General features: G+C 49.2%; 1 protein-coding gene across 1 annotated transcript in view; it reads left to right on the top strand.

The window, feature by feature from the left end:
* The first annotated feature begins 2,311 nt into the window (after window positions 1-2,311).
* The window catches only part of LOC138769969 (sacsin-like), a 74,369-nt gene continuing 58,169 nt past the window's right edge, over window positions 2,312-18,511 (top strand). Inside the window, exon 1 of the mRNA XM_069948768.1 lies at window positions 2,312-2,373. The gene's annotated coding sequence lies outside the window, so the exon portion shown is untranslated. The remainder of the gene's footprint in view (window positions 2,374-18,511) is intronic.

Genomic DNA, 18,511 nt, shown 5'->3' with positions numbered 1-18,511 from the left:
CCTGGCAGCTGCATACTGCTCCACAGCTACAACCCCCAGCATGTCCTGACAGCTGCATACTGCTCAACTACAACCCCCAGCATGTCCTGACAGCTGCATACTGCTCAACTACAACCCCCAGCATGTCCTGACAGCTGCATACTGCTCCACAACTACAACCTCCAGCATGTCCTGGCATCTGCATACCGCTACACAGCTACCGCTGACAGCTGCATACTGCTAAACTACAACTCCCAGCATGTCCTGACAGCTAAATACTGCTCAACTAGAACCCCCAGCATGTCCTGACAGCTGCATACTGCTCAAGTACAACCTCCAGCATGTCCTGACAGCTGCATACTGCTCAACTACAGCCCCCAGCATGGCTTATCTACTCCATGGCTTATCTACTATAAGAGGGCATAGAGGTGGCTTATCCACTATATGAGGGCACAGAGGGGTCTTACAACTATCTGAGGGCACAGAGGTGGTGTATCTACTATATGAGTGCACAGAGGTGGCTTATCTACTATATGAGGGCACAGAGGGGCTAAATACTACAGGGTGGCATAGAGTGAGCACTGTTACAGTGCAGAGCAATATAGATGGGGACTTTGTATAGATGGTGAGGATGGTGCAAAAGCAAAAAGCCTAAAACATTTGTCTGGCTGATTCTTCAGGAACGAGGCATTGCCAGGAGTGGTTTTCGTGATTGGCTGTACGAGATGAAGAAGAAAAGAAAAAGTGAGCAATTCTGATCAGAGAAGATGCCCCCCGCCGTGAGTCACTAAATGTAGCTGTACTGTAATCATGTATATGGTGTAAAGAGCCTGTGCACCATTTGTATCTACCTACATATGGGTCAGTGTGGTGGAGATACTGGTCTTTGTATAGTGGATGTTATGTAGTAATGGTATAGGGGTATAAGTCACTATGTGGTGATAATATTTGTTTTTCATATAATGGTATAGGTGACGTGAATATGGGGGCGTGGTTATGGGTAGGGCGTGTCTATAGGGGACGTGGTGCATTGCTGTGACTCTCCCTCACTGCATAAAGTAAGAACCACAAAAACCCCAGCCTCAGGCTAGGTTCACATTGCGTTTTTGCAATCCGTTTTTTTCATCCATTTGTTTGCATCCGTTTTGATCCGTTTTTCCATTGACTTCCATTGTAAAAAAAAAAAAACTGATCAAAACGGATCCGTTTTTTTTTTTGATGGGCACAAAAACGTAGCTGACACTACTTTTGTGTCCGTTAAAAAAACGGATCTGTTTTGATCCGCTTTTTTTTACAATGGAAGTCAATGGAAAAACAGATCAAAACGGATGCACACAAATTCATCCGTTTTTTTAAATCCGTTTTTCATCTTTTTTTGCAAAAAACGGATTGCAAAAACGCAGTGTGAACCTAGCCTTAGGCAGCAGAGTCAATTTCTGTGATTCTATTGGCTCTGAGAGACCATGTGATGAAGGTCCTGAAGAGCACTGTCAATGGCTAAAAAGGAACCTGTGACCCTGAGGCCTTATTCACACATCCCGTAATTTACGGATCTGAGTTAGTGCACATTGATGTCTATTGGACTATTCACACTATCAGTAGCAGAAATGGATGAAAATCAATCCTGAAAAAAAAAAGGACATGTCCAGAGTTTTTTACGGATCACTTCATTGAAATCAATTGTTTATGGATTGTTTACGGATTGTAACATGTTTGGCATCCGTATTTCCGTAAAAAAATACGGATGAAGTGCAACTTGAAAAGCAGTGAGTAGTAATAACTGATTTACAGAAATATGGATGCAATACGGATGTCCAATCCGTAATTTTTAGCGGGTTGTTTCAGGACCAGAAAATATTACTGAAGGTCTGAGTGTAACAAACTAATAGGACTCTATCACTGCCAGGACCGCCCAGTGCTATGACACGTTTGGTGATGTATTGGCACAAAATGAAGGACAGTTAGGCTACATTCACACAAATAAATTTATTTGTATAGATTCCGCAGCGCTTTTTTTTTTCTATGCATACAGTACAGAGGTACATAATACACAGTTAAATTAGAATAAATAAAAACATAATAAATAAAAATAACAAAATCCAAAGTAAAATGACCAGACTGGAACTGGAAGCACATGGGTGGTATGTATAACTTTGGGAAAGGAACAAAAAGGAAGAAAAAAGTTTTAAACTGGACAACCCCTATGTCCCGTATATGTCCCCATAACGGCCCCCCCAATGAAAATCCATAAGCCTATGAAGTAAAGCTGTCAGTATTGGCTGGAGACTGTATATTCTGCCTCCAGCCACTAGATGCCGCTCTCTCCTCCCAGCTACAGGGCCTGCTAGAAGAGCCTGAAGGAAGTGAAGATGGCCGTGTGCTGCAGGGAGACAGGTAATGATGAGGTTTCCACATGAGGGAGATTATGGTGGAGAAGAAAAAGCTGTATACATTGGTGTGAGAGGCTAGGTGAATAGTAATCAGAGCTTTGACTGGTATATACCAGACACACCTCACTGTATTATACTGGTGGTATACTGAGGGGATTATACACCAGTATATACCAGTCACAGCACACTGTATTATACTGAGGGGCCTATATACCAGTATATACCAGTCACAGCACACTGTATTATACTGGTGGTATACTGAGAGGCCCACATGAGGGGATTATATACCAGTCACACCTCACTGTATTATACTGGGGGTAAAGTGAGGGGTCACATGAGGGGATTATACACCAGTATATACCAGTCACACCTCACTGTATTATACTGGTGGTATACTGAGGGGCCCACATAAGGGGATTATACATCAGTATATACCAGTCACAGCACACTGTATTATACTGGGGGTATACCGAGGGGCCACATGAGGGGATTATATACCAGTCACACCACACTGTATTATACTGGGGGTAAAGTGAGGGGTCACATGAGGGGATTATACACCAGTATATACCAGTCACACCTCACTGTATTATACTGGTGGTATACTGAGGGGCACACATGAGGGGATTATACATCAGTATATACCAGTCACACAGCACACTGTATTATTCTGGGGGTATACTGAGGGGCCACATGAGGGGATTATATACCAGTCACACCACACTGTATTATACTGGGGGTAAAGTGAGGGGCCCACATGAGGGGATTATACACCAGTATATACCAGTCACAGCACACTGTATTATACTGAGGGGCCCACATGAGGGGGTTATATACCAGTCACACCACACTGTATTATACTGAGGGGCCCACATGAGGGGGATGATGCTGAAGGAGATAAAGCTCCAGTCTGCTCCAGTCATCCCCAGTCTGCTCCAGGAGACAAAGCTCCAGACACCCCCAACTACCCCCAGTCTGCTCCAGTCATCTTCAGTCTGCCCCAGCTACCCCAAGTCTGCGCCAGTCATCTCCATTCTGTCCCAGCTACCAAGTTTTCAAGGTTTCATTGGGCCCCATGACTCCTAGATACACCCTCCCCCTCATCTGTTCCTGTACTACTACACCCCTCATCTATTCCTCTACTACTACTCCCCTCATTCTTTTGTGTTGTTGTGACTGTAAAGCTCTAACTGGGAAAAAAAAAAAAACACTGGTGACAAGACGCACTTCGTTAACCGCACCCACGATAGACCACACCCACAATAAGCCACACCCATTGTCAACGCTAAAGTGTCCCTTGAAAAAATTTTCAAATGTTGGCAACTATGGTATAAGTGTGTGTCCACTGTCCAGCAGAAGTGTAGCAGTAAATAGACTGTATATAGGAGCTGCAGCCATTCTCTGGCCTCATCAGTCCTGTGTAATGGCTGCAGGTGACCACGGAGGCCGGTGATTGGCTGCAGCTCCTATGTATAGTGTATGATGATGTCACTAAGGCAATACGGTGTATATTATTGAGGAAAAAATAAGGTGGTATTCATTCCTTAAGTGGCGTTCACTCTATGGCGGTAATATTGGTCTGTATATAGCGTGTATATTGAGTCATTACCGCCATAGAGTGACACCACATAATGACACTATATATAAACTATATACAGAAAAATATTACCGCCATAGAGTGACTGCCCACATGAGGGGGATGATGCTGAAGGAGATAAAGCTCCAGTCTGCCCCAGTCACCCCCAGCTACCCCCAGTCTGCTCCAGTCATCCCCAGTCTGCCCCAGTCACCAAGTTTTCAAGGTTTCATTGGGCCCCATGACTCCTAGATACACCCTCCCCCTCATCTGTTCCTGTACTATGCCTAAACCCCAGGAGAGTAGTACAGTAGTTCCTGTACTACTACACCCCTCACCTATTCCTCTACTACTACTCCTCTCACCCTTAAGTGTCCCTTGAAAAAATTTTCAAATGTTGGCAACTATGGTATTAGTGTGTGTCCACTGTCCAGCAGAAGTGTAGCAGTAAATAGACTGTGTATAGGAGCTGCAGCCATTCTCTGGCCTCATCAGTCCTGTGTAATGGCTGCAGGTGACCACGGAGGCCGGTGATTGGCTGCAGCTCCTATGTATAGTGTATGATGATGTCACTAAAGCAATACGGTGTATGTTATTGAGGAAAAAATAAGGTGGTATTCATTCCTTAGGTGGCGTTCACTCTATGGCGGTAATATTGGTCTGTATATAGAGTCATTACCGCCATAGAGTGACCACCACATAATGACACTATATATACACTATATACAGACAAATATTACCGCCATAGTGACTGCTGCCTAACAACTCTATCTATCTATCTATCTATCTATCTATCTATCTATCTATCTATCTATCTATCTGTCTACTATATAAAGACCAATATTACCTCAATAGAGTGACCGCCACATAATATTGGTCTGTAGTGTATATAAAGTCATTAAAATAATAAAGCTGTTACTTACCTGATCACGTTCCCCGATGTCCTCAGGCTTTGACAATATTTCAGCATTTGGTGTCCCACCTTCAACTTTGCCCAGGGCCACATTTAGTCTAAAACCGGCCCTGGTATGCCCTGAAACCATAAGGCTCCATGCACACGCAGCAAAAGTGTCGAAATTCCGCGGCGGAGAATGAACATGTTCATTCTTCAGCACCGAGAGAGAAGGCGCACAAGCCTCCCATAGACTGTCATTATGACAGGGAGGCTGGCGGGATTCCGACACTTGTGCACGGAGCCTTAAGGGTTAATTTGTTCTATATCATACTCAGAGCTGTAGTTGCTACTTGTTTTGTGATCAGGACAATGTTTTAGCATGGAGTGGAGCTGAAACTGTTAACCACACTTATGGTGCGTTTACACAGAGATTTATCTGACAGATTTTTGAAGCCAAAGCCAGGAACAGACTATAAACAGGGTGCAGGTCATAAAGGAAAGACTGAGGAAAGACTTTTCAAGTCCATTCCTGACTTTGGCTTCCAAAATTGGTCAGATAAATCTGCCTGTGTAAACGCACCATAAGGCTATATTCATACGTCTGTTGTTCTGTCAGCATTTGCGCACACCCAATCGTGGACAGAACATAGAACCAATGTTATTACATGGCCTTGTTTACATGTCTGTTCAGATCGCTATGTTAATGAAGCGGAAATGTAGTGCTCTTTGAAGCAAGGAGCAATACAGATGCACATTCGTAGTGCGGCTGCACTTCGGGTGTGTGAATGTAGCCTAACATGGGTTGTGGGTTACAGCAATGATAGCGTTATAACTCTGACCCCTCCCTCTAGCTTCTGAGCAAGTGGCAGGTTGCTGGCCAAGCCTCCATGGATGTTGTCTGCAGGTCATATGTAAGTGTGCTGCACCAAGTTTTTATTGTGTTTTTTTAGAGTTTTAAGATTGTCAGCTTTGAAGGCATTTTGCCATATTTGTATGCACATTACATTATGTGTGTCCAGTAGAGAGTGCAACTCGAGCATGCCTATGGCTGCATCCAACTTCTTCAGCCAACGCTAATGAAATGCTGAACGCTCGGGCTCAAATTGACCCAAGCATGCTTACAGCGATGGCTTATGGTGCGTTTACACGGAGAAATTTATCTGGCAGATTTTTTAAGCCAAAGCCAGAAACAGACTGTATACAGGGAACAGGTCATAAAGGAAAGATTGAGATTTCTCCTCTTTTCAGATCCATTCCTGGCTTTGGCTTTCAAAATCTGTCAGATACAATAAATCTCTCTGTGTAAACGCACCATTAGCAAAAACCATCCCACCTCACCATGTGGAGGCTGTTTAACTGGGCTGTGTGTCTGAGAAAGGCGTCAATGTAGTTTAGTAATGCGTTGTTCGAGTTTGTGCAAGTTTAATAGATGATGTTTGTTCACATTTGATGAGTCCATTGATGTTCACTGTATCCAGAGCAAAAGGTTAAAGGGGTTGTCCAGTGCTACAAAAACATGAGCACTTTCTTCCAGAGACAGCACCGCTCTTTTCTCCAGCTTGGGCGGGGTTTTGCTGCTTAGTTCAATTGAAGTGAATAGAGCTTAATTGCAAGCCGCACCTGAACTGGAGACAACAGTCATGTTGTCTCTTAGGGTACAAACACACACGGCATATACGCTGCGTATTTACTGCTGCGATACGCAGCAGATACGCAGCAGATTAGATCTAAATAACTGAACACAGTATCAAATCTGCTGCGTATCAGCTGTGTGTGTTTGTACCCTTTGGGGTACAAACACACACACCGTATACGCAGCGTATTTACTGCTGCAATACGCAGCAGATACGCAGCAGATTAGATCTAAATAACTGAACACAGCATCAAATCTGCACCACCAAGTCTGCTGCAGATCTGCTGCGTATCTGCTGCGTATACTGTGTGTGTATACGCAGCAGATACACAGCAGATTTGATGCTGTGTTCAGTTATTTAGATCTAATCTGCTGCATATCTGCTGCGTATTTGCTGCGTATCGCAGCAGTAAATACGCAGCGTATACGGTGTGTGTGTTTGTACCCTTAGGGCCCTTTTACACGGAAAGATTATCTGACAGATTATCTGCCAAAGATTTGAAGCCAAAGCCAGGAATGGACTATAAACAGAGATCAGGTAATAAAGGAAAGCCTGAGATTTTTCCTCTTTTCAAATCCATTCCTGGTTTTGGCTTTAAATCTTTGGCAGATAATATGCCAGATAATCTTTCCTTGTAAAAGGGCCCTAAGGGTACAAACTAGTGTTGTCACAATACCAGAATTTTGAGTTCGATACCAATACCAACTTTTTTTTTTTCAATGCTCGATACTAATTCGATACTTAATAAATTAAATAAAAATCAAACAAAACAAAAAAATAGAATAGAAATGCAGTAGTCATGTAACACACCAGCTATCAGGGGGGATGATGGGGGCTGTAGTCATGTAACACACCAGCTATCAGGGGGGATGATGGGGGCTGTAGTCATGTAACACACCAGCTATCAGGGGGGATGATGGGGGCTGTAGTCATGTAACACACCAGCTATCAGGGGGGATGATGGGGGCTGTAGTCATGTAACACACCAGCTATCAGGGGGGGATGATGGGGGTTGTAGTCATGTAACACACACCAGCTATCAGGGGGATGATGGGGGCTGTAGTCATGTAACACACACCAGCTATCGGGGGGATGATGGGGGTTGTAGTCATATAACACACCAGCTATCAGGGGGGATGATGGGGGCTGTAGTCATGTAACACACACCAGCTATCAGGGGGGATGATGGGGGTTGTAGTCATATAACACACACCAGCTATCAGGGGGGATGATGGGGGCTGTAGTCATGTAACACCAGCTATCAGGGGGGATGATGGGGGTTGTAGTCATATAACACACCAGCTATCAGGGGGGATGATGGGGGCTGTAGTCATGTAACACATACCAGCTATCAGGGGGGATGATGGCGGCTGTAGTCATGTAACACACACCAGCTATCAGGGGGGATGATGGGGGTTGTAGTCATATAACACACACCAGCTATCAGGGGGGATGATGGGGGCTGTAGTCATGTAACACACCAGCTATCAGGGGGGATGATGGGGGTTGTAGTCATATAACACACCAGCTATCAGGGGGGATGATGGGGGCTGTAGTCATGTAACACACACCAGCTATCAGGGGGGATGATGGGGGCTGTAGTCATGTAACACACACCAGCTATCAGGGGGGATGATGGGGGCTGTAGTCATGTAACACACACCAGCTATCAGGGGGGATGATGGGGGCTGTAGTCATATAACACACCAGCTATCAGGGGGGATGATGGGGGCTGTAGTCATGTAACACATACCAGCTATCAGGGGGGATGATGGGGGCTGTAGTCATGTAACACACACCAGCTAACAGGGGGGATGATGGGGGCTGTAGTCATGTAACACATACCAGCTAACAGGGGGGATGATGGGGGCTGTAGTCATGTAACACACACCAGCTATCAGGGGGGATGATGGGGGCTATTCCTGCTGTCAGGGAATGCAGACCGCTGACCCAGCAGGGTGACCTGGATTTGGGCGGCAGGGTAATCTGCTGGCTACAACCCCCCCTTCCCTGTCAGAATCAGGCCGACTGTTCACCCTCCTGCCCCCACCTCACAGTCCCGTCCATATCTAGTGGCCGCATGTCCTCCTGCCTCCCCCACCTCCAGCCTTCTCCTCCGGTCTCCCCCGCCTCCAGCCTTCTCCTCCGGTCTCCCCCGCCTCCAGCCTTCTCCTCCGGTCTCCCCCGCCTCCAGCCTTCTCCTCCGGTCTCCCCCGCCTCCAGCCTTCTCCTCCGGTCTCCCCCGCCTCCAGCCTTCTCCTCCGGTCTCCCCCGCCTCCAGCCTTCTCCTCTGGTCTTCCCCGCCTCCAGCCTTCTCCTCTGGTCTTCCCCGCCTCCAGCCTTCTCCTCCGGTCTCCCCCGCCTCCAGCCTTCTCCTCCGGTCTCCCCCGCCTCCATCCTTCTCCTCCGGTCTCCCCCCCCCCCTCCAGCCTTCTCCTCCGGTCTCCCCCCCCTCCAGCCTTCTCCTCCGGTCTCCCCCACCTCCAGCCTTCTCCTCCGGTCTCCCCCACCTCCAGCCTCGTTCTCCAATCTCATCTCCCGGACCGCAAGCTGCTCTCTTCCCTCTCTGCAGCCGCCGACCCTGCTCTGACCCCTGAGCTATGCAAGGCTATATATTATTGCTATAGCATTGCATAGCATCAGTAAAATCAGGGCTCTGCTAGTAGAATGTGGCTGAGCCAGACTCTATTAGCAGAGACACTGGGAGGGTGAGTGCGGACCTCGGGCTGTGAGGTGACCCATCAGCCTCCCGCACTCACATTGCGGGGGTGCCGATCGGACACTTCACAGCCACCTCAAGTGTTAAATGACTGCCGCCCGCGGTATCTCGGGCCGCAGTCATTAGCAGCCGGGGTCTGCTACACACAGTAGCCGACCCTGCTGCATATGGAGGGGGTTAGGAGAGGGTTAAATGCGGCTGTCAGTTGTGACAGCGGCATCTATATAGTTACATAGCCGGCACAAGCGATCGCTGTGTGGTGGCTATTTGAACTTGGCGCCGCTGAAGCGTAGAGAGGGAGGGCGGGCTAAGGAGAATAACAGTACAGGGGACGCGCAGAAGACATGACAGGCACTCGGCTCGCTGCCCGCCATGTCTCCTGCTGTGTACTCTGATAAGCCGTGCAGCAGTGTGCGGCTTATTATAAAGTATCGAATACCAGGAAATCCTGGTATCGAACCGAAAATATGCCCCTAAAATCGATAGTAGAATCGATTTTTCGGTGCATCGTAGGGCTGGGCGGTATACCGCAAAAATACCGATACCGTCACTGGCGTCGGTTAACCGACCTCAACTTAGCCAGGACGGTATCTGCGGTAATTTTGTGTTTCCCAGAGAGCTTCTGCACGCAGTCGCGGCGGCGTGAGCGCTGCACGTTATGTGCAGGGACGCCGGAATCAGAGCGGGAGGTGGAGGAGCAGCAGGGCCCAGGTGAGAATGCCCGCCCCCGGCACCCGTCCAGTGTGAGCGCCCGCCCTCCCCCTGTCCCATCCCATCGGCGTCCCTGCACACACAGGACATTAACGTGCAGCGCTCGCCGGGAGGGGGAGTTGGGGGAGCGGCACCAGTCCTGTCCGAGCGCCCTTCTCCTCCGGCCGGCGAGCGCTGCACGTTAATGTCCTGTGTGTGCAGGGACGCCGGTGTGCGCGCGGGAAGTGGAGGAGCAGCAGGGTCCAGGGGAGAATGTTCCTGAGTGATCCTGTCCTGTCCGGCGTCCCTGCACACACAGGACATTAACATGTGCAGCGCTCGCCGGCCGGAGGAGAAGGGCGCTCGGACAGGACTGGTGCCGGTCCCCCCCCTCCTCCCGGCGAGCGCTGCACATTAATGTCATGTGTGTGCAGGGACGCCGGTCAGATCTCAAGGTGGAGGAGCATATGCATGCAGCTCCCTGTATACCAAGACCCCTGCCCGCCCCCCTGTGTACCCAGCCACCCCTGCCCGCCCCCCTGTGTGCCCAGCCACCCCTGCCCGCCCCCCTGTGTACCCAGCCACCCCTGCCCGCTCCCCTGTATACCCAGCCACCCCTGCCCGCCCCCCTGTGTACCCAGCCACCCCTGCCCGCCCCCCTGTGTACCCAGCCACCCCTGGCCGCCCCCCTGTGTACCCAGCCACCCCTGCCCGCCCCCCTGTGTACCCAGCCACCCCTGCCCGCCCCCCTGTGTACCCAGCCACCCCTGCCCGCCCCCCTGTGTACCCATCCACCCCTGCCCGCCCCCCTGTGTACCCATCCACCCCTGCCCGCCCCCCTGTGTGCCCAGCCACCCCTGCCCGCCCCCCTGTGTACCCAGCCACCCCTGCCCGCCCCCCTGTGTACCCAGCCACCCCTGCCCGCTCCCCTGTGTACCCAGCCACCCCTGCCCGCCCCCCTGTGTACCCATCCACCCCTGCCCGCCCCCCTGTGTACCCATCCACCCCTGCCCGCCCCCCTGTGTGCCCAGCCACCCCTGCCCGCCCCCCTGTGTACCCAGCCACCCCTGCCCGCTCCCCTGTGTACCCAGCCACCCCTGCCCGCCCCCCTGTGTACCTATACACCCCTGCCCGCTCCCCTGTGTACCCATCCACCCCTGCCCGCCCCCCTGTGTACCCATACACCCCTGCCCGCTCCCCTGTGTACCCATCCACCCCTGCCTGCCCCCCTGTGTACCCATCCACCCCTGCCCGCCCCCCTGTGTACCCAAACACCCCTGCCCGCCCCCCCGTACACACCTGCCCACCTCCCCGTAGAGGAGATAGATAGATAGGAGATAGATAGATAGATAGATAGATAGATAGATAGATAGATAGATAGGAGATAGATAGATAGGAGATAGATAGATAGATAGATAGATAGATAGATAGATAGATAGATAGGAGACAGGTAGATAGGAGACAGATAGATAGATAGATAGATAGATAGATAGATAGATAGGAGATAGATAGATAGATAGATAGATAGATAGATAGATAGATAGATAGATAGATAGGAGATAGAGAGATAGAGAGATAGAAGATACATAGATAGATAGAAGATACATAGATAGATAAGAGATAGATAGATAGGAGATAGATAGATAGATAGATAGATAGATAGATAGATAGATAGATAGATAGATAGATAGGAGATAGATAGATAGATAGGAGATAGATAGATAGATAGAAAGATAGATAGGAGATAGATAGGAGATAGATAGGAGATAGATAGATAGATAGATAGATAGATATAGATAAAGCAGCAAGAGTCCGCAGCACACCAGCATGTAGTGAAGAGTGGTTCATTCCATCAAATAAGGTACAGGATAAAACGTTTCAATTCACTTCAGAATCATTTTCAAGCATGCTTATCTCTTCAATATATGCTGGTGTGCTGCGGACTCTTGCTGCTTTGTATTTTGGAATCCCCTGCCAAAGGCCTTTCTGTGTTCAGCACCCTCTACTTCAGCCTTGGATGTGCGTCTGTCACGAACGATAGATCGATATCTTTACAGCGTGTCAGTGCAGTGCCATCTACAGCCCCCTATAATGTACGTCCCTGTACTGTCACCTGTATATACTATATACCCATCATATATACTCTGGGTACCTATAGTACATAGCTATATACCTGTATATACACGTCCTGTAGTGTGCACATAGCTGTATACCTGTATATACACGTCCTGTAGTGTGCACATAGCTGTATACCTGTATATACACGTCCTGTAGTGTGCACATAGCTGTATACCTGTATATACACGTCCTGTAGTGTGCACATAGCTGTATACCTGTATATACATGTCCTGTAGTGTGTACCTAGCCTTGGGTTGCTGCTCATTGAGTTACTGTACTTTTTTTAACTTTATTGAAACAAACTATCCCCAGTTTGGCACGGCCGAGTGGGTGTGGCTTGTAAAAGGGGTGTGCCTTACAAAGGGGGCGTGTCATAGTTATCATCCAATTATCGTTACCGCAGCTACATATGCGATAAACCGCGATATTGATTTAGGCCAATATCGCCCAGCCCTAGTGCATCGTGCATCCCTAGTACAAACACACACAGCAGATACGCAGCAGATTTGATACTGTGTTCAGTTATTTAGATCGTATCTGCCGTGTATCGCAGCAGTAAATACGCAGCGTATAAGCAGTGTGTGTTTGTACCCTTAGGGTACAAACACACACACCGTATACGCAGCAAATACGCAGCAGATCTGCAGCAGATTTGATGGGGCAGATTTGATGCCGTGTTCAGTTATTTAGATCTAATCCGCGTATCGCAGCAGTAAATACGCTGTGTATACGGTGTGTGTGTTTGTACCCTAAAAGAAAGTGGTCATGTTTTTGTAGCACTGGATAACACCTTTAATAGGGTACATTTCTTCCATAGCAAATTTACTGCAGAGTTGTTTAAAGAGGTAGTGCGGCGCTAAACATTTATTCACAAAATAACACACATTACAAAGTTATACAACTTTGTAATGTGTGTTATGTAAGTGAATGGCCCCCTTCCCTGTGTTCCCCCCCACCCACGCTAGACCCGGAAGTGTGGTGCATTATACTCACTCATACTCATAACTGTGCTCAGCCAGTCGCGGCTGAGCAGCTGATGACGCGGCAGAGGGGGGCTGGCATGAGGGACAGCTGGAGCGACATCATTGTCCCCAGATGGCGGCCGGGGGTCGACACGAATGCGGTGAGTATATTGCACCACACTTCTGGGGTGGGGGGGAACATGGGAAAGGGGGCCATTCACTTACATAACACACATTACAAAGTTTTATAACTTTGTAATGTGTGTTATTTTGTGAATAAATGTTTAGTGCCGCACTACCCCTTTAACACCAGCAGACAAGTACCAAGCTTCCCCAGGGCTGGCGTTAGGGGGGAGGGGCAAACAGGGCAATTGCACAGGGCCCCCATCCCCCGGGATCCCCTACCGCAGTTACAGTGATTGAACTGGCAGCGTCCTCCAGTGACTGGCAGTGATCCCTGGCTACAGCTAATGGCTGCTATCAGGGGTCACACAGAGGCTACAGGACGCTGTGCTCCGGTGTGTGCTCCCTCGCTTCGTCCTCCTGGTGAGACTGTTGTGATATTACAGCAGTCGGGACAATGGAGGAAAGGGTTGCAGTGTAAGGATCAGAGCCTGCTGCTGCTGCAAGGAACATGAAGGGGATGCACCACTACTCCCAGCATGCTGCTAGAGGGAGTAAGTATACTGTACTGTATATGTAGTGTTAAAGGGGTGCTCCAGCGTGGGACACTTTTTTGGGGGGACCGGGAAGGAGGTGGCTGAAATAAAAGACGTCCACTTACCTCCCCGGTTCCAGCGGCGTGTCCCGCATCACGTCTCTCAGGTGCCCGGTTCCCGGCCGCTTCCTGGTGTCTGACGCGCTCGAGACGTTACATCTCAGGTCCGCTCAGCCACTCAGTGAAGGAGGCGGGATCCGTTTGAAGTCTGCTCGGATCCCGTCTCCTTCACTGAGTGGCTGAGCGGCCCTGAGACGTAGCGTCTCGGGCGGCGTCAGACACCAGGAAGCGGCCGGGCACCGGAGCCTGGAACCGGGGAGGTAAGTGGACGTCTTTTATTTCAGCCACCTCCTCCCCGGTCCCCCAAAAAAGTGCCCCCACGCTGGAGCACCTCTTTAATGTGTATGAATGTAGGTCTATAATGGATGAATGTAGTGTGTGTTACATGTCGTGTGTACTGTATGGTTTGGATCTGTATAATGTGTTTTCATTGATGTGTTTGTGTGTGTGTGTGTACAGTGATCCATCTATGGCGGTAATATTGGTCAGCATATAGTGTATATAGAGTCATTATGTGGTGGTCACTCTATGGAGGTAATATTGGTCTGTATATAATGTATATATAGAGTCATTATGTAGTTGTCACTCTATAGCAGTAATATTGGCATGTATATAGCAGGGGTCCTCAACTGGTGGACCGCGGAGGCCAGCTGTCCGGACCCTGACTGCAGCTCCCCTTTGCACAGTAACTATGAGCGCTCATAGTTACCGTGCAGCAGCAGCACTGACAGAGAGGAAACTATTTGCTCCCTCCCTGTCAGTCACTCTTGTGGCCGCAGCGGTCACAAGAGGCTGCACTCTCCTTCTGGCGTTGGCGCTCGAGTGATGTCACGAGCGCCGGCGCCAAGACTAGGTGAGAGCGGCCTCTTGTGACCACTGCAGTGCGATCACAAGAGTGAAGAGAGGAGGAGACGCCCGGACCAAGGTGAGTATAAGTGTTTGTTTTTTTTTTTATGTTATATGCTATATACTACTGGGGAGCACACAGCGGGGATCTTTATAAATGGGGAAGAGCACACAGGGGGTCTCTATACAAATGGGAGCACATAGGGGGTCTCTATAGGAACGGGGGAGCACACAAGGGGTCTCTATACGCAAGGGGAGAACACGGTTCTCTATACAAATGGGGGGGAGCACATGGGGTCTATATACTACTGAGTGAGCGCACGGGGGGATATATGGGAGGGGGAGCACACAGGGCTATATACTACTGGGGAGCACAAAGCGGCGGTTATATACTACTGGGGGAGCGCACATGGAGGCTATATACTACTGGGGGATTGCACAGAGGGGCAATATACTACTGGGGGATTGCACAGAGGGGCAATATACTACTGGGGGATTGCACAGAGGGGCAATATACTACTGGGGGATTGCACAGAGGGGCAATATACTACTGGGGGATTGCACAGAGGGGCAATATACTACTGGGGGAGTGCACAAAGGGGCTATATACTACTGAGGGAGAGCACAGGGGGGCTATATACAACTGGGGGAGCGCACAAGGGGCTATATAATACTGGGGGAGCGCACAGGGGGGCTATATACTACAGGGGGAGCGCTCAGAGGGGCTATTTACTATGGAGGGAGCGCACAGGGGGGCTATATACTACTGGGGGAGAGCACAGGGGGACTGTATAATGGCTGGTGATAAACAAAAAAATGCCAGTTTTCCCACTAATAAGCATCAATTCTGTATGTAAATAGTTCAACTATGTTTGTGAAACATTAACAAGAGAAACAGATCGCTGATCTCAGGAAGGACAGCCAAACGATAACACTGCCGTATGCTGGTTAAAGCGCTCAATGCAGTGAAATCCTAGGGGCTTTGCTCCCTGCTTTCACTGCATTGAGCACTTTAACCAGCAGCCGGCAGTGTTATTGTTTGGCTGGTCTTCCTGAGATCAGCGATCTTTTTCTCTTATGGCTTTACTAGACATTGCCCCCACCTAGCCAGAATCCTGCTCCACACTGATGAGGGGCAACACCCCGAGACAGCTGTCTGTGGATGAATACCTGGCCTTGGTTTTCCCTTGTCATTACATTGACTTATAGGGCCACTTAAAGCAACTCTGTACCCACAATCTGACCCCCCCCCCCCCCAAACCACTTTTGCCTTCAGATAGCTTCTTTTAATCCAAGATCTGTCCTGGGTCTGTTCGGCAGGTGATGCAGTTATTGTCCTAAAAAACTACTTTTAAACTTGCAGCCCTGTGCCCAATGGGAGTGTCTGTGCCCTAACTTTGCACCACCCCTCCGTCCCTCCTCCCCACCCTCCTCATCATTAGGAATGCCACTGGAACATTTACTCATGTCTGAACAATGCACAGGTGCCTTAATGATCCAGCCAATTCAGTATTCACACAGGTGTGGAATAGGAGGCAATCTGCCTGGAGTATTTCTAATGATGAGGGCGGGGAAGAGGGACAGAGAGGTTGTGCCAGCCTAATGCATACACAATGTAAGCCCCGGCCGTTGGGCACGGGGCTGCCAGTTTAAAAGTTGTTTTTTTAGCACAATAACTGCATCACCTGCCAAACGGACCGCAGAACAGATCTTGGATTAAAGGCCGCTATCTGAAGGTACAAGCGGTTTGGGGGGATCAGATTGTGGGTACAGAGTCGCTTTAATATGTTGGTTTTGGTGGTTTCCCTACAGGAGCCACCCCTTGGCTGGGTCCTTCCCGGAGGGATATCTTGCTACTCCTGTGTTTTGAGACTCTTAAATGAGGCTCCACGGGCTTCTCTTTTGCATATTCATGTTTCCCAGGGAGCAATGCACCTAGGACTTCACTGCATGGAGTGCTTTAACCAGCAGCTGGCAGTGTTATCGTTTGGCTGGTCTTCCTGAGATCAGCGATCTGTTTCTCTTATGGCTTTACTGGACATTGCCTCCACCTAGCTAGAATCCTGTTCCACACTGATGAGGGGCAACACCCCGAGACAGCTGTATGTGGATGGTTACCTAGCCTTGGTTTTTCCCTTGTCATTACATTGACTTATAGGGCCACTTAATATGGTGGTTTTGGTGGTTTCCCTACGGGAGCCACCCCTTGGCTGGGTCCTTCCCGGAGGGATGTCTGGCTACTCCTGTGTTTCGAGACTTTTAAATGAGGCTCCACGGGCTCCTCTTTTGAAACATTAACAAAACAACACGTTTACTACTGATGGAAGTAATATTGGCGTGTATAGTGTCATTATGGAGTGGTCACTCAATGGTGGTAATATTGGCCTATTTAGTGTGTTTTCTTCAATAACGGTATGGAGGTAATATTTGGTCCTGATATAGTTTTTTTTTTTTTTTTTTTTAAACAATGCTTATAAATAGTTTTTGTGTTTATTTGTGTTTACACACCACTAGTGGCAGTCCTGGCATGTAGCGGCAGACCTGGCATGTAACCTTCTGAACTGGCTCAATGTGACTAAGGGCCCTAATACACGGAGCGAAATCGTCCGAATCAGGCAGATATCGCTCTGTGTAATAAAGACAACAATGATCAACTGATCCATTGTCTTTTTGCAAGTTTAAAAATCATTGGCTGATTGTGCGTATAAAATAATAAAGCTGTTACTTACCTAATCACGCTCCCCGCTGTCCTCAGGCTTTGTCTGTTTGTTACGGCCAGTGATTGGCTGAGCGGCCTATCTCTTCAGAGACAGAACCAGAAGTGAGAGCTGCAGCTGCGGTGACTGGGAGATCCCAAAGACAAGGCCTGAGGACACGGGGGAATGTGGTCAGGTAGTATATATCTTTATTGTTTACTATATACAGCAAGGGTTGCACAGACATCACTAATGTGATAGAGATATATATAACCTTTGCTGTACAATGTAGTAGGCTCTCTAGACGAGCTCCATTCTACCAGATTGGCACTCACTTATCCGGAATATCAGGCCGTGTAATACGGCCCTTTAAACTGGCCATACACTTTCAGCAACTGCTGATTGAACAATCTTTAGGTGCGTTTACATAACGATTATCGTGCGAATTTGCGCAATAACGATCGAATTCAAACGATAATCGTACGTGTAAACGCAGCGAACGATCAAACGACGAACGAGAAATCGTTCATTCTGATCTTTCAACATGTTATCAAATCGTCGTTCGCAAAAAAATCGCCGATCGTTCCGTGTAAACAGTCTTCACGCGGAAGTCCGGCCGCCCGTAGCCCTGCCCCGCCGGCTCGATTGGCGCCACTCTGAACGCCGCCCCGATCGTAAACCACCCCCCGTCACAGCCGCCCCTCCGATCGCCCCCGCCGCTCCGATCGCCCCCGCCGCCCGGCCGCGGGCATACGTTACCTGCTCCGCGTAGCAGGTCTTCGAAATCCCCGGCTACCCTCTTCAGTGCATTGATTGTCTGAAGCGGGGAGCCGGGAATTTCAAACGGCTCCTCTTCAGCCAATCAGTGCTCCTCTTTACCACTGATTGGATGAAGAGGAGCCGTTTGAAATTCCCGGCTCCCCTCTTCAGCCAATCAATGCAAGGCAGCACTGATTGACTGAAGAGGAGCCATTTGAAATTCCCGACTCCCCTCTTCAGCCAATCAGTGCTGCCGTGCATTGATTGGCTGAAGAGGAGAGCTGGGAATTTCAAACGGCTCCTCTTCAGCCAATCAGTGCTGAAGAGGAGCACTGATTGGCTGAAGAGGAGCCGTTTGAAATTCCCGGCTCCCCTCTTCAGCCAATCAATGCACTGAAGAGGGGAGTCGGGGATTTCGAAGACCTGCTACGCGGAGCAGGTAATGTATGCTCGTGGCGGGGCGATCGGG

Source organism: Dendropsophus ebraccatus, chromosome 12 (genome assembly GCF_027789765.1).
Source record: "Dendropsophus ebraccatus isolate aDenEbr1 chromosome 12, aDenEbr1.pat, whole genome shotgun sequence".
In the NCBI taxonomy this organism is placed as follows: Eukaryota; Metazoa; Chordata; class Amphibia; order Anura; family Hylidae; genus Dendropsophus; species Dendropsophus ebraccatus.
The sequence above is the reverse complement of the archived record's forward strand: the minus strand, read 5'-3'. Positions and strand labels throughout refer to the sequence as shown.